At 42.4% G+C, this 25,276-nt stretch overlaps 1 protein-coding gene across 1 annotated transcript in view; it reads right to left on the reverse strand.

The window, feature by feature from the left end:
• The window catches only part of KIAA0825 (KIAA0825 ortholog), a 584,207-nt gene that overhangs the window by 552,504 nt on the left and 6,427 nt on the right, over nt 1-25,276 (reverse strand).

Below are 25,276 nucleotides of genomic sequence, written 5' to 3' on the forward strand. Positions count from 1 at the left end.
GATCTTACCAACTATTGGCCGATTGCATCCATTCCACTTTTCGTGAAATTAATGGAGTGCATGGTGAACAAACAACTCAACGAGTATTTGGACAAGTTCAATATTTTGCATGACCCACAGTCGGGATTCCGTCCGCTCCATAGTACTGAATCCGTGCTCGTCACACTCCTGACCAACTTCAAAAGGGAAATAGCTGTAGGAAAGAGTATTCTGCTTTTACAATTCGACATGTATAGTGCTTTTGACATGGTGAACCACAATATCTTACTCTAGCTTATCGATTATTTTGGAGCCAGTGGAAATGTATTAGCATGGTTGAAAGGCTTTTTAACCTCAAGAACCTACCAAGTTAACTCCAGCTCAAGCTTATCACCTCTTTGGAAGGCAGACTGTGGTGTGCCACAGGGCTCCCCACTTTCGCCCACTCTCTTCAACATAATGTTGATTCCTCTGGCCACTGCCCTTTCCAAACTTGGTCTCAACCCGTTTATTTATGCTGCTGACATCACAATCTTTATTCCTTTTAAAAAAGACCTAAGTGAAATTACAAATGAAATAAGTCTTGGATTGCACACCATGCTTGATTGGGTCAACTAGAAAACTCATTGCCTAATACTCTCCTCTCCCTATAACAAATTCACACCCCCAACATTAATCACTCCTTAGCTTGCCTTGCCAATCTCAGAGACCCTAAAAAGGTGTCATTGCTGATAGAAACTTAACACTGGAGCATCAAACGAACTCTACAACCAGGCAAATGTTCTTCTCTCTTTGGAAACTAAAACGTGTCAAACCATATTTCCCTAGAGAAGTATTTCGCAAGTTGGTTCAATCGCTAGTCATAAGCCGCCTTGATTACTGCAATGGTATATATACTGGGTGCAAGGATTTGCTTCTAAAAAAAACCTACAAACTGCCCAGAATACAGCTGCTAGGCTTATTTATGGTAAATCGAGATTCGAAAGATCCAGACCACTGAGTGAGAAACTGCACTGGCTTCCTGTCAAGGACCGCATCGCTTTTAAAATTTGCACTCTGGTGCATAAAATCATCTACAGTGAAGCCCCAGCTTATATGGACACCCTAATCAACCTGCCACCTAGGAACTCTCACAGATCAGCTCGTTCGTACTTAAATCTCCATTACCCAATACTTTGTGGCCTCAAGTATAAGACCACCTATTCATCCACCTTCTCCTATATTAGCGCTCATTTGTGGAATGGTCTACCTAAATTGGTCAAACTTACCCCTGATCACCCGACCTTCAAAAAGTGTCTCAAGACCTTTTTATTTGGAAACGCTTACGCTCCAAACCCACCTGGCATCTCTTACTTCTGAACTGTAACTGTCAAAGCGGCATTTTGATCACCACTACTCTTTCTCCTTTTCCCTCCTTTGCTATTACCCTTTCTCTCTTTCACTCCTTTGAAATTGATTGTTTCCTGAATTGTTGTAAGCCACATTGAGCCTGCCCATGGGTGGGAAAATAGTGGGATATAAATGCTCTAAATAAAATAAAATAAATGAAGCGAAGGAAAGGATCCTGACAGGATAGGGCCTGAAGCTCAGAAATTCTTCAAGCAGAATTGCCACAAGAAACACAGACTTCAAAGTAAGGTCTTTCAAAGTAGCCTTTTAAAGGGGTTCTAAAGGATATTTCAAAAGGAGATCGAAACACTAGATTAAGATTACACTGCCCCTTCAGAAAGCGACCAATATCTAGATGTGCAGCTAAGAACAAGTTCACGAGATAACCCTAATAACAAACTAAACTGCCATTTGAACTCAGAGAGTTGAATGCTAGACTTCTTAAAACCATCCTCTGGGAAGGCCAAACTTTGAGTCAAGGAAGATTGAAAAGGAGAGATAGCCCTTTCCAAACACCAGGCTTCAAATAAACACTCTCCATTCATGTACATATGCCAAAGTAGTAGTAGTAGTAGTAGTAAAGACCTCAAAAAAACCTTTCTTCCTTAATCTTGATCTCTCAAGACCAAAGGGGGACAGATCCTCCCTCTGAACCGGTCCTTGAATGAGCAGCCCTGGAAGAAGGAGAAGACGAAATGGCTTGTTTACATGAACACGGATTAGATCTGAATACGAAAGTCTTCCGAGTCAGTCTGTAGATATCACAATTATTTGAACTGGATAGTCAGGTTTTGTGAAGGACTCCTCCTATCATTGGCTATAGAGGAAACACACAGAGGAAACCTGTCTTCAGCCATGGTTGAAGCAGTGCATCGTACTCTTTCCTACTGCTGAAAAATCGAGGTACTTTTGTGTTTTGAGGAGATGCCATTTGATTCAGAATTGGAGTACCCCACCTGCTCATAATAAGATGAAAGTCATCGATAGCTCCCATTCTCCCAGATTCAGGGAGTTCCTGCAGAAATAATCTGCTTGCACATTTGAGGCTCCTGCAATGTGCACCGCTGAAATCATTAGCAAGTGCTTCTCTGCCCACTGAATCAACAGGTGAGCATCGATCATAAGCTTTGCACTTCGAGTGCCTCCCTGTTTATGTAAGCTACCATCATGACATTGTCTGACAAAATCCAAACTGGATTGCCCTTCAGAATTGGCTGAAATGCCAGCAGAGCATTGTGGACTACCTTGTGCTCCAAAAGGTTGATAGAATCTCTTTGTCCAATCTTGTTCCAAAGGCCTTGAGTGTTGTAATAGAGACAATGAGCAACACATCCAGGAAAACTTAAATCCATCACTACTGTTCATGCTGGCGTTATGAGGGGGGGTTCCTTGAGAAGGTTGCTCGTTTGAAACCACCAGGCTATACTGTACTTTGCTTCGCTTTAGATATCCAGAAAGGGCAAAAATTGTAATCCTGGAGACAAGGGAGACCAGCAAGCCAATAGAGACTGCTGAAGAGGATGCATGTGAGCTCTGGCCCAGGGAACCACAATCGATGGCTGCTGCCATGGACCCCAGGGCACAGTAGAAGTTCAGAAGGAGGACTAGACATGGTGTGGTGTTTCAGCGCAACCACCTGCATGAAAGTTCACAACAATCAGTATAAGTGCTTCTTCGGAGTGTTTAGCGGAGAAAAAACTTATACTGATATTTCCCTTTTGAGGATTATATAACCTCGAACAAAAGCCGCTTGTATATAGAACCATTCAGATTGCTATGACTCCTGATGCAAGTGGTTGCGCTGAAACCTGGCACCGAGTCGAATCCTTCTTCTGAACTCCTGTCATCTTTGAGGATTTGTTTTACATAGACCTACTGGCTTATTTTTAAAATTATTATAATAAAATCCTTGCATTTGCTATTCTTTGACTTCAAGGTGTCCTTTTTCTACATTTTTGTTGGGGTTAGGGGTTCCACTCCTATAGTATCTTATAGCCATTTTCTATCAAAGTAGTGGCCAGCGATACTTTCAATAGTTGTTTGAAACCCTTCTTCCACTGCTGATCAGTGAAGATAGCACCCAACTCAGTTTTCCATAAATTAGTATACTGCGTCTTGTGGATCGTGTAATGCAATAGAGCTTGGTACAATCGTGAAATACATCACTTTCCCCCCCCCCCCCCTTCCCTAAGAGACTTCTCCAATGATGACTCTGCGAGATTGAAAGCATCTTTAGCCCTTCTCAAGATATAATCTCATACTTGCCTACAATGAAAAGCATCCCGAGGGGGCAGCCCATATTCTTCCTGCAACTCTGAGAAGGGAACAGGGTCCCCCCCCCCCCCCATTCCAAAGGTGGCCCAATGTTTTGAGCCCATGTTGTGCCCAGCAAGGCAAACATTGGGTCTAGCTGCCCCATCAGAAAATATGGAGCATACAGGATGCGTGTCTGTGAAAATAAGTGCCTGTCTGAGAATATAGCATGTCTGAAGAGGATATTGAATAAGCACAGAAAGCCAAGCAAAGCCCTCACAGCTTAAAGGTTAAACAGCCAAGAGATCACCCAGAGAGGAGTTTGCCCCACACTAAATTGCTCCATCCTTGCCCAGATTTTTATGAGAGAACCCCCACCCATACCCTAATTATGCAAAACCGGGATGCCATATAATATTTAAAGTGGGAGACACCCATGCCTTCCTTCAGGGCAATTTACATAAAATGGAGCATCTCAACCTGGGAGGCCTCTTCTTCCAGATATAAGAAAAGACCCTACAATTCAGCTTCTGAAAGAAGGTCTTGGGCAGTGGAATAGGCGAAGCCATAAACGAACAGAGTAGCTTAAGTAAAAAAAAAAAAAAGTCATTCTGCCAAGCCATGACATGTGGAGCCCATCCCAACAATTCAGCTCCTACATCAGGGCCTGGACCTTTGGGGAATAGTTAGATTCATACAAATCAGAGAAACATAAGCTGTAAGATGCAACCCCAAGAACAAAATTGATCAAGAGGCCCATCGAAAGGGGAAGTGAATCAAATTTAATAGTTCAAATTTGGACATATTAACTTTAAATCCAGATAGTGCCTATAATCTGCCAATGTCTGCTTTACACTAATCAGGAAGCTATCAGGTGCCATCAAGGGAAGCAGCACATCGTCAGCAAAGATCATAATATTATAGTCCATGCTGCCACAATATACCCCTTGAATATCTGGATAAGTAAAAACACAATGCGCTAAGGACTCTATGGTGAGCGCAAATAAGTGTGCATCCCTGTCTCGTTTCCCAATGAAGTTCAAAGTGAGTGGTATAGGCCTCATTTATTTTCAAATACCCCAATGGCAGTCTGTAAAGCAACCGAATCCAGTCCAAGTAGCGCCCAGTGTTCCCTACTCGTTGGAGGACTTCAAACATAAAGTGCCATTGCACCCTGTCAAAGGCTTTTTCCACTCTGACCGAGAGTAGTAGCACCGGGTTCTTGCTGCTCTGAACCTCCTGGATGATGTGAAGGGCTTGGCAGATGTTATTGAATGTTTGCTTGCCATGTATAAAGCCTGCTGTAAGCACTTAGCTAAAATCTTTGTGAAAAATTTGTAGTCTCCCTCTAGTGGAGGCATGGCCTAGTGGTTAGGGTGGTGGACTTTGGTCCTGGGGAACTGAGGAACTGAGTTCGATTCCCGGCACAGGCAGCTCCTTGTGACTCTGGGCAAGTCACGTAACCCTCAATTGCCCCATGTAAGCCGCATTGAGCCTGCCATGAGTGGGAAAGCGCGGGGTACAAATGTAACAAAAAAAATAAAATAAAATAAGGAGATAGGCCTGTACAAGCTGCACTGAGCCAAGCCTTTCCCTGGCTTGGGGATAAGGGTGATATCTGCTAAGCGCCAAGAGTGAAGCAAAAGTGTATTTGGGCAAAAGGTGTTAAAGATCCAAACATTTATAGAAATGACTTGTGTACCCATCAAGCCCTGAGGCTTTCCTGTTAGTCAACTGCTTAATAGCCCAAAGGACCTCTTCCTTATCTACAGGACGAGAGAGCTGTTCTGCCTCAGAATGTGTGAGATGAGGAAGCCCTGTATCTGTCAAATACTGTTGTATAGCAACGGGACTAGGAAGCTGGTCAGGATGATAAGAGACTCTCATAATATTGCAGGAACGTGGCTCATATCTTTAGCATTGGTCTGCCTATGTCCTTCCGCATCTAAAATGGTTAAGATGTTGTTACGATGGGCTTGTTTCTTCAGTTTAAAGGCCAAGAACCAACTGTCTCTGTTGTCGAACTCAAAGTGTTCCTAGCCTCTAGCCTGTTTCCAAGAGGGTGGGGAATAAGACATTAAGGACTGTTGCCCACAATGTCTCCCAATTCTATCTTCACAGGTGCAGCCTATTTGTAGTTGTTGCATTACGCCATATGTCTGCATCATCTGCTGGGGCCACAGAAATACTGTGGAGCTGAAGACTACCCCAGCCAATAGGCACCCAGTATAAGAGGCTTTTCTATATGCACTTACAACTTATCTCTTTCATCCTATATAATAAAAAGCACCTCCAACGTTCTGAAGCTGACTCCGTGGCACTTAAACCTTGAACCATTCGTGCTCTCCGTGTGATGAAATGACGTCGGCACTTCCTGGTACGTCACCAGCGACACTAACCAACCACAAGAAAGCAACACGATCCACAGGAATCGCACTCGCTCTCATAGCCCTGCCCTCGGAGCACAGCTAACGCGACGTCAAGAGAAGGAAACAAACACAGGAATCGCACTTGCTCTCATAGCCCCGCCCTCAGAGCCCTCCCGCACTCGGAGCCCAGCTATCACGACGTCAAGAGAAGGGACAAACCACAGGAATCGCATTCGCTCTCATAGCCCAGCCCTCGGAGCCCTCCCGCCCTCGGAGCCCAGCTGATCTGAACAGCCAGCTGGCTAAGTTCCTCGCGCCCTGTTCCGCACTCCCTCCCCTCTCGCCGTGTCCCCCCCCCCCCCCCCCAGGATCGCCACCATTCCCCCCCTCCACCCCCCCCCACGTCGCCACAACCGAAAACAAGAGCCAGAGCTGGTATAGTTCAGAGGGGCAGAGATTAGATCTCTCTGTGGAAAGTGCATGCTTCTGAACAGCAGAGTTTTTAACGAAACACAGACACAGACAGGCACTTTGCACTGCAATTCAGAACTATGCTTACAGCACAGAACAGTACTACAGGCTCCTATAAGAAGCAAACTCAACTCACACTGTCATACTGGATTCCAGCATTGTTTCTACCTTCAAACTGCATTTCAGAAAGAGCAGGAAAGATCCCAGAGTGGGGGAGACGAGATCAGAGGAAACCTTGAAAGAGCACAGCAGCTCAGAGGACAGTAGAAGACGCAGAGCAGACGGCAAAAGGCTACGACATCGTACTACAAAGCAGCCATACAGGATACTTGAAGTAGAAAAATAGTCACAGAAGCAACAGAGAAGATAATAGAACCTTGGCACAGAAATAAATAAACACACAAATGCCTGAAAGAGAGAAGATATCGGAAGGGAGAAACCACAGAGCAGAGGGCAGAAAAGATTCACCAGGCAGCAATCTCACAGAGAGTCTGTGTAACACACACATACTCTCACACTCTCCTGTCTCAACCACACTCTCTATCTCACACACACACTCGCACCCACACTCACTCTCTCTATGTCACATACACACACTCGCACATTCACTCTCACACAGTCACTCTCACACACACTCTGTCAAACATACACACTCCGAGGAAAACCTTGCTAGCGCCCGTTTCATTTGTGTCAGAAACGGGGTTGATTTACTAGTAATATTATAAATTGTCCTCAAAGTTCGATGCACTACACATGGCCGAATTTTCTTCTCTCTTACAGAGGGTTAATCACATTACATCCAGGTTGCCTTCTTTAGTCCTAAGAGAGGAAAATTTGGGACATTGGTATTTTCACTATATTAACAACACTTTGGCACTATACATTGACTGGAATTGTCTACAGCATTCTGCGCACAGTTTTGATTAAAAACAGCAAGTCCACCACCTATACATCTATACACAAACAAGTTAAGTGCTAGTCCTTTTATATATAAGCATAAAATGGAATGTTGTTGAACGAGTTAATCAAGTGAATAAGGAGGTTGGTCAGGATTTTTTGTGCTATGATGGCAGAATGATGACATTGCATATTATGATTACGGTCACGTGCAGTGCATCCAACACTGCGCACAATTTATAATATTATGTAAGAGATAAGTTGTAAGTGCATATAGAAAAGTACAAAAAATGTGTAAAGGTTTCTTTTATTAATTATACTTTTCAGAAGTTGAAATTTAATGCCAAGAAGTGCAGAAACCCAAAGGACAAATACCGAATAGGAGGAGAGAGATTAGTAAGCTCGACTCAGGAGAGAGACCTTGGGGTGTTGGTGTCTGAGGATCTGAAGATGAAGAAACAATGTGACAAAGCAACGGCTGTGGCCAGAAGAATGCTAGGCTGCATAGAGTGGGGTATAACCAGCAGAAGAAAAGAGGTGTTGATGCCCCTCTACAAATCGTTGGTGAAGCCCTACTTGGAGTATTGTGTTCAATTTTGGAGGATGTATCTTGCAAAAGATGTAAAAAGACTAGAAGCGGTGCAAAGAAAAGCTACAAAAATGGTATGGGATTTGCGTTGCAAACCATATGAGGAGACACTTGCTGACCTGAACATATATACCGTGGAGTAAAGGAGAAACAGCGATGGCATTATACAGACATTCAAATGTTTGAAAGGTATTAATCCGCAGACAAACTTTTTCCGGAGACGGGAAGGCGGTAGAACTAGAGGACATGAATTGAGGTTGAAGGGGGGCAGACTCAGGAGTAATGTCAGGAAGTATTTTTTCACGGAAAGGGTGGTGGATACGTGAAATGCCCTCCCGCGGGAGGTGGTGGAAATGAAAACGGTAATGGAATTCAAACATGCATGAGATAAACACAAAGGAATCCTGTTAGAAGAAATGGATCCATGGAATCTTAGCGGAGATGGCAACACTGGTAATTAGAATGCAAAACCAGTGCTGGGCAGACTTCTACAGTCTACGCCCTGATCATGATTTAATAGATATGGATGGGCTGGAGTATAAATTTTAGGGGGCTTCGATGTTAGCTTCAGAACTTTTAATATAAGAGCACTGCTGGGCAGACTTCTACGGTCTGTGCCCTGAGAAACGGCAAGGACGAATCAAATTCGGGTATCCATATAAAGTATCACTTACCTTATGAAATGTTTATCTTGTTGGGCAGACTGGATGGACCGTACAGGTCTTTATCTGCCGTCATTTACTATGTTACTGTGTTACATACAAATTAACAATTAACAAATTAAACAAAAGATGGAAAACAAGGTGATACCTTTTTATTGGACTGACGTAATACATTTTTCAATTAGCTTTCAGGGACCAAAACTTTCTACAGGTCAGAACGATATGCTGCTGTTATGGTATACTGTCCTAACCTGTGGAAGTTGGTTTTGGTCCCTGAAAGCTATTCAAAAAATGTGTTAACTTAGTCCAATAAAAAGGTTTCACCTTGTTTTCCATCTTTTGTTTTCTTTTTATTTTAGCAGGATAACGTGGCTATATTACTACTTTTATCCAAAATTAAAAATGAAATTATTTTTCTACCTTTCTTGTCTGGCTATTTAATTTTTCTCATTGTTTGGGTCCCAGTTTCTGCTTTTCTCTATCATCTCTTAACTCTCATGACCAGGGATTCACGTCTATTTGTCATTTTTCTCTCTCCTTCATGTCCTCTACTTCATCCATCTCCCACACTGATCTTTTCCTCTCAGCATCCTTCTATTTACTTTTCTCCTTCTTCATTCTTATTATCCAGTCTTGAATTTCCTTCTTTTTATTGCATCTACCTACAGCTTTCCATCTCTTTTTCCTTCATAACAGCCCAACTACTGAAAACACCGGGGGTTTCTAAGGTCCCCTAAATTTAGTCTTATGTGGGGAAGGCTATTAGGAATACCATCTGACTCTAATCATTGACCCACTGAGTTCCATATAAAGTGAATAAACATGGGTCATCAATGGACAAGACAATTCTGTCAAGGGTCTGACTAGGAATGCACATTTGCCCAGTCAGAGTCAGATTCAGAAGTCTTATCATTTTATTCTGGTTAACATTTTAACGTCTGTATCAATTTAATCAATTCCCCATAGGTAGGAAATAAGGAAGATGATAGACGGGTTTAGTTAGAAAGTTTATTACTCACCCAAATCAGATTACATATGCATGGAGATGGAGCAAGGTATTCTTATGAAGAGGTCTTTGACAGAGATGACGCAGGTCAGCCTCTAGTCTCTAAGTCCCCTCTTCATACCAAATGCCAATCATATTTATACCCCTTTCTTCCATTAGGTTCTATGGAGTTCTAAAAAAACTACTTCTACACAGGTGGCCTAATGACACTCAACCACAGATTTGTATATTTGATATTTTTACCCTTAGAACAACAAGATCTCTCCACCCCTTTCCGGCAGGTGGGCAACTGTTTTTGAGCATAAACTTTGTACTTCTGCTTTTTACCATCTGGCACTAGGTTTCTGAGCTATTTTCACACTTCTGCGGTCAGAGTCTAAACTGACAGCTAGAAAATGCACTTTAATTCTTTCTTAGCAAAATGCACTTTAATTCTTTCTTAGCTGTATTTCCCAGTAGCCCTTGGCTGGGTCAAGCTCTACTAGCTGGTCATAGGCTGGATAGTAGGCCCCAGGCTTATAACATATTTATACAGCTCCCCTCTTACTGTCCCCGCCTGAGGGGGCAGCACAAAGATGAAAGTCCAGGTTATTACCATCTATTCCAGAAGGTGTTAGACTATCATATACGGGGTTTAGACTATCATATATGGGGGTTTAGTGAATCTGTACAATGTAGAGTGTATAGAAAAAACAGAAGTACATATATAGGTGCTACCATATGCCCAAATGTGGGGAATATGGGGTTCCTTTTACACCACCCCTTGGCCTGTTTCTAAGCCTGGATGTAACCCCTCTTGAAACTTTTTCAAATCTGCGGTTAACTATGCCAATATGACCATCTGTTAATTACATTAAACTATCAGTAAAAATCTACAAGCAGGATTACATGTGATAATGCATGATTACATAAAAATATATGTTTACTACAATTGCTATGTTGTTAATCACAAGCTGATCAAAAATATATATTTCCTGGCTCCCCAGATGGGGAGATGGGCGTTCGATTATGCCCCTCCACATGTGTTAAAATTTTAACGCACATACATTTAATGCACTAATTACGTTATTAACACATTAGAAGCACAGCCCTAAAAAAAGTACATATGCAAACAAGATGGCACACACTTAAATGCATGTTGCATGTAGGCATTCTTGGAGAATACCTTGCAACTCTGTCCAAATTATGTGCATATTTTAGAACAGGGGTACTCAACCCAGTCCTCAAGACACACCCAGCTAGTCAGGTTTTTAGAATATCCACAGTAAATATGCATGATATAAATATGTATGCACTACCTCTGCTGTTATGCATATTCATTGTAAAAATCTTGAAAACCTGACTGGCTAGATATGCCCAGTGTGATAAACACAGTACATGCTCTGCCAAGAAGAGGCCACCAGAGGGGGCTCTCCTGCTAAAAGGCTGGTGTCATGCCCTACCATGGGGAGCCCTCATGGTGAAAAGTCTAAAAAATGCTATGAAAAGGGCCACTAGAAAGAGCTCCTGCAAAAAAAGCCTCTCTACAAAAGGCGTAGAGGCCTATTTTGCCTGCATAAAATAGGCATTAAATGGGAAAGTTTTTAAGACTTTTCACATAGGTGCCTTGTTATAAAATGCTCCCTCTTCATGAATGGTCTTAAGTTTCCAATTAAGACTGACAACTCTTTTTGACCACTTACTGCTTTGATTCATCTGTTTTAAATCTTCAATGTTTCCTTTCTCACTAAAAGAATTTCTAATTATGGGACCAAACAATTCATTTACCAGGAAAGAAATCATACAGTAAAGCAAAACAAATAGTATACAAAAAGGGAATAAACATGTATACTTTAAAGTGTCAGATCAATCAAATGTCCTGCTTTACTTCAAACAGAATAAACTACCCTTCAAAAGAATAGAGCTACAGAACGTAAATGATTGACTAACAGTCTACAGCAATTTCTATCCAAGTAAACTCTTCCTATAAGTCTTTATGATCTGAATTTCCTTCCAAGACCCAAGTCAATTAAAAAAAAATGACCAGTTTCATTAATTCCTAATCTTCAGTTTTATTACTCCTGAATACAAATGTGCCAGCTGCATGAAATACTAAAAAGGATAATATATATTTTTGATTCAATAAATTCCAGAGAAGACCTGGGAAAAAAAAAACCCAGGAAAAGAAAAACAGATATCTTTAGGGTACAACTGATAGTGCAGAACAGTAGATGTATTTTACTCGATTCACTGTTGAGCAGCTAACATTTAGAATCTCTTATCAACATAGTCATCATGATGCAAGCGACAAATTATAGTGTGTGTCAGTGTCAATTTCTCACACTTGCTTCTCTTCGCGTCTCCTGATTTTAATAATCCCTGTCAAACCATAAACGGTAAACATTACGTTTCTTGACAGAGGAGCTTTGAAAAATATGACAAAACCTCAACATTCATTTAGCTATTACAAAAGAAAGCTGTCCAGCTGGACAAATATTTTCACACTCGACAATCTGCTTTGTTAAAAATGCATTTTAATTTGAACTGAGTTTCTTATTCAGGAGATTGACTTGCAGGATTAGCAAACAAACTATACATCCAACAATTACAATCTTTCACTGTGGAACTGAAGAGCACACCAAAGATGTCAACTGTACATTGGAATAATGACAAAAATAACCACCTTAAGGAAGGAGTTGAAAAGGTCACTAGGTGTGACACCATAGTTCATTTCCCCTTCCTCCATTTACAGTCAGGCATGTCTGTGCGGAGAACAGAGTGGGAAGAGATATGATAAAAATGAATCTTGACAAGGTAGCAGGGGGCAAAGAACTATTACTGCATTATTTGTGTCACACTTTATAAATTTTGGATAGTTGCTAAGATTGGGATGTCACTATCCCTCTGATTTCCCAGTTGAGTGCTCTACCCATTACCCAACATTGCAGCAGTTGACTTCAAAGGAAGCATGACCTTGAGATACTGCACTGAGGAGGTTCTGCAGCCCACCTACATATTCCTCCCAGCATCCTCAAACAACAGTTTGAGTGTTGCTACTATGGAGCCCAGCATTTGCAAATAATCTCAGGTATAAAGAGAGCTCTTCACTCCAAGTGCCCAGATTTGCAGCTCAAACTTCACTGTTTGCTGCTTCAAGAAGATGCAAGAGTTTCTGGCCAAGGAAATGCCGAAGATCTCAGCTACTGTTGAAATGGCATTAAATTTTGCTCCAATGCAGCTGGATCACATCAGCCACTGCATAAGAAGGCAGGTGGACATTAAGTGGAAGAGTAGTCTAATGTTTAAAGCAGCAGACTGAGAAGCAGGAAAACCAGGTCCCAAATCTCAAAGCTGCTCCTTGTAATCTTAGGCAAGTCATTTAGCTCCTCACTGTCTCAAATACAAACAGAACGTAAGCTCTCTAGGAGCAGAAAGATACCTAATATATCTGAATATAACTTGCACTGATCTACCAAGAACAGTGCAAATTAAATACAAATCTGAAATCCATTAATCTTAGCCCATTCCAAACTTTCCTATTAGGGTCTTAAAAATATTGGACAAGTATAATATATCAAAGCTTTAAGGCCTCAGGAGGGAGAAAGACAAGGCCCCCTAAGAACTTCCAATCCATGATGATCAATAAGGAACCATGGATAGCATGTCACTACCCTGCAAAGAAATTCAACAAACACCAGCTTGGACATTACCCAGGAAGCCAGCTGCTCTCCTACAGAAAGATCTAAAGCCTGAAGCTCTTCCATCACCTAGCAGAATATCGTGGATTAGGAAGCTGTTTCATTTTACTGTGATCCACTAACCAGAACAGAAGCAAGAAATGACTTATGGAGGAACTGGACACTTTCAATCAATCAAGAAAGACCCTATGCTCGGTGTAAAGAGGACAAGTTACTTCACCGCAAGCAGAGAGTGAACATCTTTAACCAAAGAGGAAGAACTCCATCCCACCAGAACTGTGAACGCATATCTGTTAAATTTTCCAGTCTATATAGGATGTATTGAAAAAATATCTTTCGGAAATTTTGAAAATTCCTCAATCCTTTATTCCACCTCTAAATAAAATGTATTATTTGTCTGTTGCGTTGAAAGATTCCCAGGGTGTGGTAACAGTTCAAGGGGTTCAAAATACTCAAGTGGATTTCAACAATATTTCCACAATTTTAGAAGATTCAATGTCTGAAATATCACAGTGGGCCATGTTGTTGGTTAGCATTGTTTTTCAGCAAGACTTAAATTTGGTGATGAAACTTTACTTTTGAAACTCTAAAGCAGTGGTTACCAAACCTGGTCCTGGAGGCACCTCAGTCAGGTTTTTTGGATATCCACAATGATTATTCATCAGAGGTATTTGCATGCACTGACTCCACTGCATGCAAATCTCTCTCATGAATATTCATTGTGGATATCCGAAAAACCTGACTGGCTGGGGTGCCCTCAGGATCAGGTTTGGGAATAGAGAGTTGCACGGGGACAGAAATCATACCCATCCCCGCCCGTCCCTGCTGGAATCTTACCCATCCCTATCCATCCCCGCAAAAATGTAACCATCCCAACCCGTCCCCGCAAGAATTTAACCCATCCCCACCCATCACTGTAAGAATTTAATGGTACATAAAAGAAAATTCCAGTCAGCTCCCTCAGTCTGTCTCTGGATTTGAGCCACAGCACTGTAGGCAAGGAAGGAATGGAAGCTGACACTTGGAACACTCTGGTGTGCACATGTAAGATTTGTCTCTGATTTACTGGCACTGTGTGCTGAGAGGTCACCACATGCACGTGCCAGTAGGTCAGGTGACATCTGATGCTCATGCCTGTGTCAGAGCTGAGGTCTGCTCATCAGCCCGGGAGCAAAGAGGATTCATTGTAACATAGTAAGTGACAGCAAATAAAGACCTGAAATGGTCCATCTAGCCTGCCCAATAGTCACACATTATCAATTCATGATTAAATCAATGAGTGTGATATTATATACTTGATTATGGTCTTTCTTTTGTGTTTCTGGAACATAGACCATAGAAGTCTATCTGGCCCTATCCTTATGTTCCAACTGCTGGAGTTGTCGTTGAAGCCCACTCCAGTCTATGCAACTTCTCATTTGTGGGACACAGATCGTAAAAATCTGTCCAGAACTGTCCTTATGTTCCAGCCACTGAAGTTGCTGTCTAAGCCCTTTCCATCCCATCCTAAACCAGACTTCCATATATTAGACACAGACCATACAAGTCTGCCCGGTATTGGCCCTAGTTAATCACAGCTAGAGTCACCATCTAAGCATTACCTCACACATCCACACACATGCAGCCATTTAAGATTAGGTTTTTTATAACTTCCATTTTCTAATTAGAGATCCTCTATGTTCATCCCACGCCTTTTTTTGAATTCCATCATCATTTGTGTCTCTACCACCTCCTTAATGGAAAGTTTTCCACATTTGTACTGTTAAAGCAAGGAGGAAGAGGAGGAGGAGGAGGAGGAGACAGCACTCAAAGAACTTGGTACTCGGTAGATGAGAGGCTGGTGCAGGTGTAGCTTACACTTCCTCGGGAACCCCGCAGAACTACTTCCATCCCCGTGGGAACCCCACAGGAACTGCTTCCGACCCCGCGGGAACCCCACAGAACTGCTTCTGTCCCCGCGGGAATCCCGCGGGTTCCCCGCAAACCCCGTTCCCGTGCAGCTCTCTATTTGGGAACCACTGCTCTAAAGCATTATTTTGTGGTCAGAAGATCTGGATTTACCCTGATGTTACTAAGACTACACAAGAGAGAAGGCAGACATTATTGGCGTTACAACAAGAAACAAAGAATCTGGGAACCGCATTCCTTCTTACATACCCTTGCAAATGTTTAGTCAAGCTAGGTGGGACTAAATACGTTTTCTTTTTGTCCCAGAGCAACTTAAAAGCTTTCATTGATATGAAAAAGATCAAACAGCTTGAGTTTAAATACATTTTTTGTGGATATATTCATGTTAAGCTTTTTCCTGTTTTGTAACTTTTTTTTAAATCTCCTTATCCTTAATTGAGCACTCCCCCTACTTTTGCGGTCTAAGGAGGACCGAGTCTTTTTTTTCTTGATTATTTAATTGGTTTAATTGATGCATGGTACTATGTTATGTGGTATTTCTAGAAAAAGTGGATACTTGTGTGATGTATTTGAAAAATTGCATAAATAAAGAATTTTTTTTTTATGTTGAAAAGACATCTCCTGATATAAATCCACTGGCAAATCATTCCACAAAGCAGGAGCAGAAACTACAAAAGTTACTTGATGAACGCTATCTTGATGGAATCAACAGATTTTGTTGGCCAGATCAAAGCACAAAAAAAGAAGTATAATACATTACATAAACAAGTTAAAATCTATTATTTGGAGCAACCATCTTTTCTATGAGTCAATATCAAATGTTAAAAGAAATTCAAGAAACCATTGGCAGCCATCCTCCTCCCTGAGAAGTGATGTAACAATCACATTTTTTCAAACTGGTAATTTTTATGGCTATTTTGAAACAATTGTAGGCGCCAATATCCTGCAGTCACAGGCCTTGAAATAAAGTATTACAATAATCTAACCGATTCAACAATAAAGCATGCATGAATAGAGTAAGGGATTTTTTGTCAAAAAGTATTCTCTGGGTTAAGTTATAGTTTATGAGTTTGAAGCCGATCAGAAATTATTGACATTTTGGTTAAGTTATAGAATATGTTGTAAACGGCACTGAAAAAATTGTTTTCTAGTGCTTTACATCAAAGTTTAAGAAAAACAAACTTTGTGGATCAAATTTATTCTTAAGCTATATATCACCACCAAACAGAAACGGAGAAAGTTCCAATGTCTGAATCAATGCTGCCAATGAGGCTAAAAAAATATTAAACATAGGGGCAAGAATGGAGCCTTGAGGCACAACACAGAACAACTTTGATGTTGAACTTTGCCAATGTACAACACACATCAGACCCAGGATATTCACTGTCTAGTGGTAGCTGCATTGTCGCTACGCAGACTGAGTGTGCACGCGTTTCCCTACTTGGACGATTGGCTGATTAGGAGCGCGTCGGAGGGTGCTCTCGAGCGCATGCAGAGACCATAAGAACATAAAAGAGTAGCCATACTAGGTCAGACCAATGGTCCATCTAGCCCAGTATCCTGTTTCCAAACAGTGACCAAGCCAGGTCACAAGTACCTGGCAGAAACCCAATTAGCAGCAACATTCCATGCTATCAATCCCGGGGTAAGCAGTTGCTTCCCCATGTCTGTCTCAATAGCAGACTATGGACTTTTCCTCCAGGAACTTGTCCAAACATTTTTTAAAGCCACATACGCTAACCGCTGTTATCACATCCTCCAGTAAGACAAGGGCTCTGTGATCCTCATCGCACCATTCTGACTGAGGTAGGTGCAGCTCCCTCTTCTGAAGTTATCCTCTGAAGAACCGTGGATTGTTTTCCAACCTTTATTACTCAAATTGAGGGGGTCTCTTCATCCCATTCTTCAGTCTCTGGCTCTGACGGCCTGGTTGTTGAGAACCTAAAATTTACCCTCTTTAAAGCTGCCAGACAGTGTCTGCAGTCTTGCTGGCTTCAAAGGAAGATTCCACTAAGAGGAGTTAATCAATTAAATTGAGGTTTGCTGTCTGGTGTGATCCTCTCTTTTCCCACATAACTGATTGAGTACCTTCTGCACCTTAGAGTCTGGTTTGAAAACCAACTCCTGTAAGGGTTCACCTCAGTGAAGTCGGTGCTTTTCATCACTGTATGAGAGGCAAGCCCATCTCTGGAAACTGTGGATTCAGGCTGCATAATAAACATCTTACAGAAGAACGATCATTTGCAATTTCCTTAATTCAGAGAATTAAAAAGAAAACCCTTGAGAAAGACCACCAACAATCAAGCCAGTTTTCCTCTCATGAGTTTCTTGTCTGTCTGAAAGAGTACAAGATTATGTAGACATTAAAAAAAAAGATTACATTATAGGGTCAGCTAAAATTCAGTTCAATAGGTTAGCATAACGAAAGAGACTTTGACCATTAGCCAAAAACAGATGGTTTTCAGGACAGAAAAACATGTCTTAGGTAATGTTTTCTCAACCATTTTATGTATTTTTATAAAGAAATTCACCCAAGGTGGTGTACAGCAGGTACAGTTTAACATAAAACATAATTTTGTTAACAGCCCCCCTGTCAAACCTCCAACTCTGCAATGGAACCTCAACATCGTCCTCACCCAGCTGATGAAAGATTCTGTTGAGCCACTTGATTCTTGTCACCTAAAGTACCTGACTTGGAAGGTCTTCTTTTTGGTGGCAGCCACTTTAGCTCGCAGTCAGTGAACTCCAGGTCCTAGTAGTAGATCCTCCTTACACAAAGATTACTCATAATAGAGTAGTTCTCCACACTCACCCTAAATTCCTCCCTAAGGTAGTACCGGAGTTCCATCTTAACCAGTTAATCGTTTTGCCAACATTCTTTACAAAACCACATGTCCATCCTTGGGAAGTACAATTCATACCTTTGGCAGTCCATAAACAGTCCACCAAGCTTTTTGTTTCTTTTGATCATAACAGGATGAGGGTAGCCATCCGCAAACACATTTTGTTCAATTGGCTGGCAGACTGCATTTCTTTAGCTTATGCTCAAGCTGGGCTGACTCTGGAGGGACATGTCATGATTTACAATGTCACAGCCATGGCTGCATCAGTACCTCACCAGAGGTCAGCCTATATCGAAGAGCTCTGCAAGGCTGCAGTTTGGTCTTCGGTCTGCACCCTCACATCTCCAGCAAAATACCCAACATGACAGCTGGTTTGGTCAAGACAGTATTGTAGAATCTGTTTGGTGTCTAGAATTTAACTCCACCCTCTTAAACCCATTATTTCAGTTGCAGGCTGCACCTCCACAACCAGTTTGTTTTGTTTTCAGGTTGATTGCTTGTTTAGGCCTTGTCACTGCAAGTAGTGTTTTTTTTGTGAGCCTGGTAGCTAGGGATTCCCAGTTGTGAGATAATATGGCCTGCTTGTCCTAAGAGAAAGCAAAGTTACTTACCTGTAGCAGGTGTACTCCGAGGACAGTAGGCCAACAAGCCAATCATTCTCACAAACCTTCCCTCCTCCCCTTGGAGTTGTCTTTTCCAGCTATGTCATTAGACTGCTGGCACTTCGCTTGCATGTCGGGTGGGATGCTGCCAAAGGCCTCTTAGAGACAGAGTGCTGGGCAGTGTCTACACTGAGTTCCACTGGATGATGTCACCTAGTTGTGACAATGATTGACCTGCTGTCCTCGGAGAACATCTGCTACAGGTACATAACTTTGCTTTCACTGAGGGTGTGGATGCCTGGAATGCCTTCCCGATGGAGGTGGTAAAAACAAAAAACAGTGATTGAATTTTACAAATGCATGGGAAAGATACGGGCTATATTCTCCAACTGCCAACAATAAGGAACTGATGGAACCAATAAACCACTGTATATTCCTTCCTCTGCAAGCTTGGCCTGCAAGCCCTCAGATCTGTTGTCATCAGCATAAGTTTTGTTTCTCCCTACTGCGGCCTGTATACAGAGTGCATGAGTCTTGACTATTTATTTATTTAGATCATTTATATCCTGCTTTATCAGTAAATAGCAAATATTGTTATGCACGTCTTGTAAATCACATGACAAAGAGAACCACATGAGGAACTGAAGCTATGCGGCCTATATATGGCAGATAAAAATATGTGTTTAGAGAAGAAGAAGCCAGGTGTTTCATGCAACTTGTTTATTTGCTGTTGCTGCATGCTGGGATCACGTGTATGGGGTAATGGATTAACCAATGACCACGAAGTGCGCATGTGAACACAAGCAGGAAAGGATGGTGGGATAAAGGAAATTACCATCTTTGTACAATGACAAAAAGTAACAGAATATAACCATATATGTGTAATGAAGGAAACAGGAAATATCCTTATATGAACAATAAGTTAGAATAGAAGAAAATCACACGATTTAGAAGAAATGAAACTTATACCAGTATGTAAGTTCAGGAGAAAGCTTTGATGAGCAGATTTTGCTCATCAGTCTGAGTGTTTGGCTTTTCTGGGTGACAAACTGCTCCAGAGAGAACAATCATTTTGTATTGGCTTAGAGAAATACCAATAAAGATTTTACCTGGTTGTGCTAAATCTGAGTCAGATTTGTCTCTCTTAGTCCAGCCAAGGAGTTTATCTCCGAGAGCTGAAGGATCTTCCCCTCCCAAGGGGCAAGGGATCGTGGAAGATTACACCACCAAACATTCAATCATGAAAAGTTCAATCAAAAACGAAAAAATGAACATAAAAATTTTCACCCACACTAAGTTGATGAATCAAACTAGTTCTTACAAAAAACTAAGGGAGGAAAAAGCCTCAGAACCCGATGAGTTTTTACTTTGACTTTCAGGTTTCAACAGGCAAATTACCTCATTGGCTGAAAAAAAAACTCCTAAAATAAATTTTTGTAAGAATTAGATTCATCAACTTAGTGCGGGTGAAACAATTTATAATGTTCATTTTTTTTTTGTTTTTGAAAGAATTCTCATGAACTAAATGTTTGATGAAGACAAAAGATCCCTAAACAGAAAAGTTGTTTTGATACTACCCTCTAATACATCAACAGCTATAAGTTAGTTAATTTATCATGGGCAGGAGCGGTGTTTAGATGGCAGCTACAGCAATGGAGAAGTGAAGCCAGTGCTGAATAGACTTCTATGGTCTGTGTCCCATATATAGCAAGACAGATCAGGATGAACTGAAGTGGGCTTCGCTTGCAACTCCAGCAGTCAGGAAGTCTGGCAAGTGTAGGGCACACTTTTTTTTACACAGTCTGAGCCCTGAAAATGGCAAGGACAGTTCAGGATCAAGTATGTGTGTTTTATGTCACATTCATATTATATGCTATGAGTGCAGGAGTTTTGTCTCCAGGGGGAGGGGAAGACATTGACATTGTAAAGTAGAACTTAACAAGCAGAATGTTGTAATACTATTGAATTGTTGGTTCAGTAGCGATTTCATAATGAACGTAACTGTTAGGCAGACTGGATGGATCATGCAGGTCTTATCTGTTATCATTTTTAGTATGTTATGTACTGTCAGAGGTAGGCCTGAAACAATGAGATAGGCCTTGAAATTGAAGAAGAGCCAGGCTGTGAGATAACATTGCAAACAGGACTTATGTCATCTCTCTATATAAAACGCACCTCCAACGTTCTAATTTTTATTTTTTCTTACATTTGTACCCTGCGCTTTCCCACTCATGGCAGGCTCAATGCGGCTTACATGGGGCAATGGAGGGTTAAGTGACTTGCCCAGAGTCACAAGGAGCTGCCTGTGCCTGAAGTGGGAATTGAACTCAGTTCCTCAGGACCAAAGTCCACCACCCTAACCACTAGGCCACTCCTCAACGTTCTAAATTTGTAGTTGTGTAGATCGCTTTTTCTCCATGAGTGTCTGCCCCGCCCTCGCGTCACAACGTGATGACATCGAGGGCGGAGCACTGACACTCAGCAAATCACATCGCTCGACAAAACGTGATGTCAAACCCATGACGCATGAACGCAATTCGGAGTGCCCCGTGACCATCGGCACTGCCCTGCAAAGCATAAGGAGAAGCAGCCAGGACCCAAACCACGCCAAGCAAGCCTGGACGGAGACGCCGACACCACAGCACTAAGTCGCAAGTGGAGGCACAGTGGGAGCGACCCGAGGAGCACCGACAGTCCCACAGACGAAGGTTATATTGTATTTTTAAGAGAAGACTTTGATGTAAAGGCATACACTTCTCAGTAAATTTATTAGGCAGTAAAAGCAGAATAGTTAGCAAAACCTGTTCAAGGGACTAGCCAGCTGGACAAAGAACTCCACTTATAGGCTGTTGCAAAATAGGAAGATTAATTGGCACAGGCAACCGGGATCGAGTCTTTGGAAGGTAAACTATGGAGAGGGGGGGGGGGGACCCTAAGACCAGAGATGGGGGAAGGGGGTCCCTAAGACCAGAGAGAGGGGAAGGGGGGTCCCTAAGACCACAGAGATGGGGGGAAGGGGGGTCCTCAGACCACAGGGGAGGGGGTCCTGAGACCTGAGAGGGGGAAGAGGGGAGGACACTCACTGTCTCACATACGCACTTGCATACACTCATTCTCACATACACACACTCTCTCACAGACACACTCGCACCCACTCTCACTCTGTCACACACACACACTTGCACATTCACTCTCTCTCTCTCACACAGTCACTCTCACAGACACTGTCTCAAACATACACACTCCGCGGAAAACCTTGCTAGCGCCCATTTCATTTGAGCCAGTAATGGGCCTTTTTTTACTAGTACCATATAAGACATGGTGATAGATCTGAAGCAACATGTATCAGCTGACATGCCTGAGTAAGTGGTAAGACAGTAAAACTAGTTTTGGCCAGTATAAACAGCAGCGGGAAAAGGGGGAAATGAAACGGAGAACACACCCAGCCATGGCACCAGGAAAAACTGTAAGTTTTGTGAGGATTCAATGCCAAGTACGTAGATGTTTTTGTATATTGACAGTTTTTGTTTTTTGTGTGTATGATCTATGTCACATGGGCAGTTTGTACACCTGTACAAATGATGGAACTACAGGGGGGGTCTACCTACCCTGGGTGAGTAGTTAGCCGGCGGTGGGAGGCAGGGCTGGTGACTGGGAGGTGGGGATAGTGCTGGGCAGACTTATACGGTCTGTGCCAGAGCCGGTGGTGGGAGGCGGGGTGGGTGGTTGGGAGGTGGGGATAGTGCTGGGCAGATTTATACGGTCTGTGCCCTGAAAAAGACAGGTACAAATCAAGGTAAGGTATACACAAAAAATGACACGTGAGTTTATCTTGTTGGGCAGACTGGGTGGACCGTGCAGGTCTTTTTCTGCCGTCATCTACTATGTTACTATGTATGAGAGGTTCTCCCCCTAACTTGCGCTTTTGTATTATAGGCTACACTTTCTGTACTTCTGCTTTTGAACAGAATAATAAATGAATTGAGCTGCTGACAATGTTGTCTGGTGTAAGATGTTAACCCACCATTAAGTTATCCTCCATAAGGGAGAGGGTTATCCTCCAGAAGGGTGTGTCTGTGGGTGAGGGCAGGGGGTGTTGCTGGCCTAATCTTTCCCCTCCCCCTTATTCCCCTACAGGACAACTAGTGTACTGTCAGAGGTGCCTACCTTCAATTTCAAAGAAGAACCAGGCAGTGAGATAAGAGTGCAGAAAGGGCTTATGTCATACCATATAAGGACATAGTGACAGAGCTGAAGCAACATGTATCCGCTGACATGGCTGGGTGTGTTCTCTATTTCAATTTCCCCTTTTTCTCTGTGTTGTTTGTACTGGTCAACACTGGTTTTACTCTCTGACCACTTACTCAGCCATGTCAGCTGATACAGCCTAGTTCTTCAGTTTCAAGACCTACCTTGTCTTCAGGCCTACCTAGATTTGAATACTGAAGTTCTCTCCAGCGATGACTCTAAGTCATTATCATCATTTTTTTATGTGAACAATCAGGTTTTTTTAGAAGACCTGACAGTGTTTTCCTGCCTGAGTTGAGGACACTCAGCTGGGACTTGTATATTTTGGAAGAATAAACTATCCTTGCTTTATCCATCCTGGACTTAGTGTTATTCCACTTCTGCGTTATCCTTTTTTGAGGCCTACCTCCGACAGTACACTTACTATCTAAATGAAAATTAGATTTGGCTACTGTGGATATCCAGGTGTGGCAATATGTATACATGCCCATTAGTGACTAATCCATATACAGTGGGGGAAATAAGTATTTGATCCCTTGCTGATTTTGTAAGTTTGCCCACCGACAAAGACATGAGCAGCCCATAATTGAAGGGTAGGTTATTGGTAACAGTGAGAGATAGCACATCACAAATTAAATCCGGAAAATCACATTGTGGAAAGTATATGAATTTATTTGCATTCTGCAGAGGGAAATAAGTATTTGATCCCCCACCAACCAGTAAGAGATCTGGCCCCTACAGACCAGGTAGATGCTCCAAATCAACTCGTTACCTGCATGACAGACAGCTGTCGGCAATGGTCACCTGTATGAAAGACACCTGTCCACAGACTCAGTGAATCAGTCAGACTCTAACCTCTACAAAATGGCCAAGAGCAAGGAGCTGTCTAAGGATGTCAGGGACAAGATCATACACCTGCACAAGGCTGGAATGGGCTACAAAACCATCAGTAAGACGCTGGGCGAGAAGGAGACAACTGTTGGTGCCATAGTAAGAAAATGGAAGAAGTACAAAATGACTGTCAATCGACAAAGATCTGGGGCTCCACGCAAAATCTCACCTCGTGGGTATCCTTGATCATGAGGAAGGTTAGAAATCAGCCTACAACTACAAGGGGGGAACTTGTCAATGATCTCAAGGCAGCTGGGACCACTGTCACCACGAAAACCATTGGTAACACATTACGACATAACGGATTGCAATCCTGCAGTGCCCGCAAGGTCCCCCTGCTCCAGAAGGCACATGTGACGGCCCGTCTGAAGTTTGCCAGTGAACACCTGGATGATGCCGAGAGTGATTGGGAGAAGGTGCTGTGGTCAGATGAGACAAAAATTGAGCTCTTTGGCATGAACTCAACTCGCCGTGTTTGGAGGAAGAGAAATGCTGCCTATGACCCAAAGAACACCGTCCCCACTGTCAAGCATGGAGGTGGAAATGTTATGTTTTGGGGGTGTTTCTCTGCTAAGGGCACAGGACTACTTCACCGCATCAATGGGAGAATGGATGGGGCCATGTACCGTACAATTCTGAGTGACAACCTCCTTCCCTCCGCCAGGGCCTTAAAAATGGGTCGTGGCTGGGTCTTCCAGCACGACAATGACCCAAAACATACAGCCAAGGCAACAAAGGAGTGGCTCAGGAAGAAGCACATTAGGGTCATGGAGTGGCCTAGCCAGTCACCAGACCTTAATCCCATTGAAAACTTATGGAGGGAGCTGAAGCTGCGAGTTGCCAAGCGACAGCCCAGAACTCTTAATGATTTAGAGATGATCTGCAAAGAGGAGTGGACCAAAATTCCTCCTGACATGTGTGCAAACCTCATCATCAACTACAGAAGACGTCTGACCGCTGTGCTTGCCAACAAGGGTTTTGCCACCAAGTATTAGGTCTTGTTTGCCAGAGGGATTAAATACTTATTTCCCTCTGCAGAATGCAAATAAATTCATATACTTTCCACAATGTGATTTTCCGGATTTAATTTGTGATGTGCTATCTCTCACTGTTACCAATAACCTACCCTTCAATTATGGGCTGCTCATGTCTTTGTCAGTGGGCAAACTTACAAAATCAGCAAGGGATCAAATACTTATTTCCCCCACTGTAGGTATTCTTGATACCACATTTGGTCCCCTAATTAAAAATCTCAGCAAGGCCCAGTTCTGAGATCCATGTTGGCCAGTTTCTTGGTCTTTGTGTCTTCCTTTTTTCATGGTCTTGGTCTCTTCATTGGTTCCGGTTCTTCCTCTATCAGCTGCAGACTAAAGCTTCTTTCGGCTTGTGCTAGTGTTTCCTAGTTGTGCTACTTTATGTCAAACTCAGCATAATTTTATCATCCTCACTTTAATATTCCCTTATCTCTTGTTTGTCTGTCCTAATTAGATTA

This window comes from Microcaecilia unicolor, chromosome 2 (genome assembly GCF_901765095.1).
Source record: "Microcaecilia unicolor chromosome 2, aMicUni1.1, whole genome shotgun sequence".
In the NCBI taxonomy this organism is placed as follows: domain Eukaryota; kingdom Metazoa; phylum Chordata; class Amphibia; order Gymnophiona; family Siphonopidae; genus Microcaecilia; species Microcaecilia unicolor.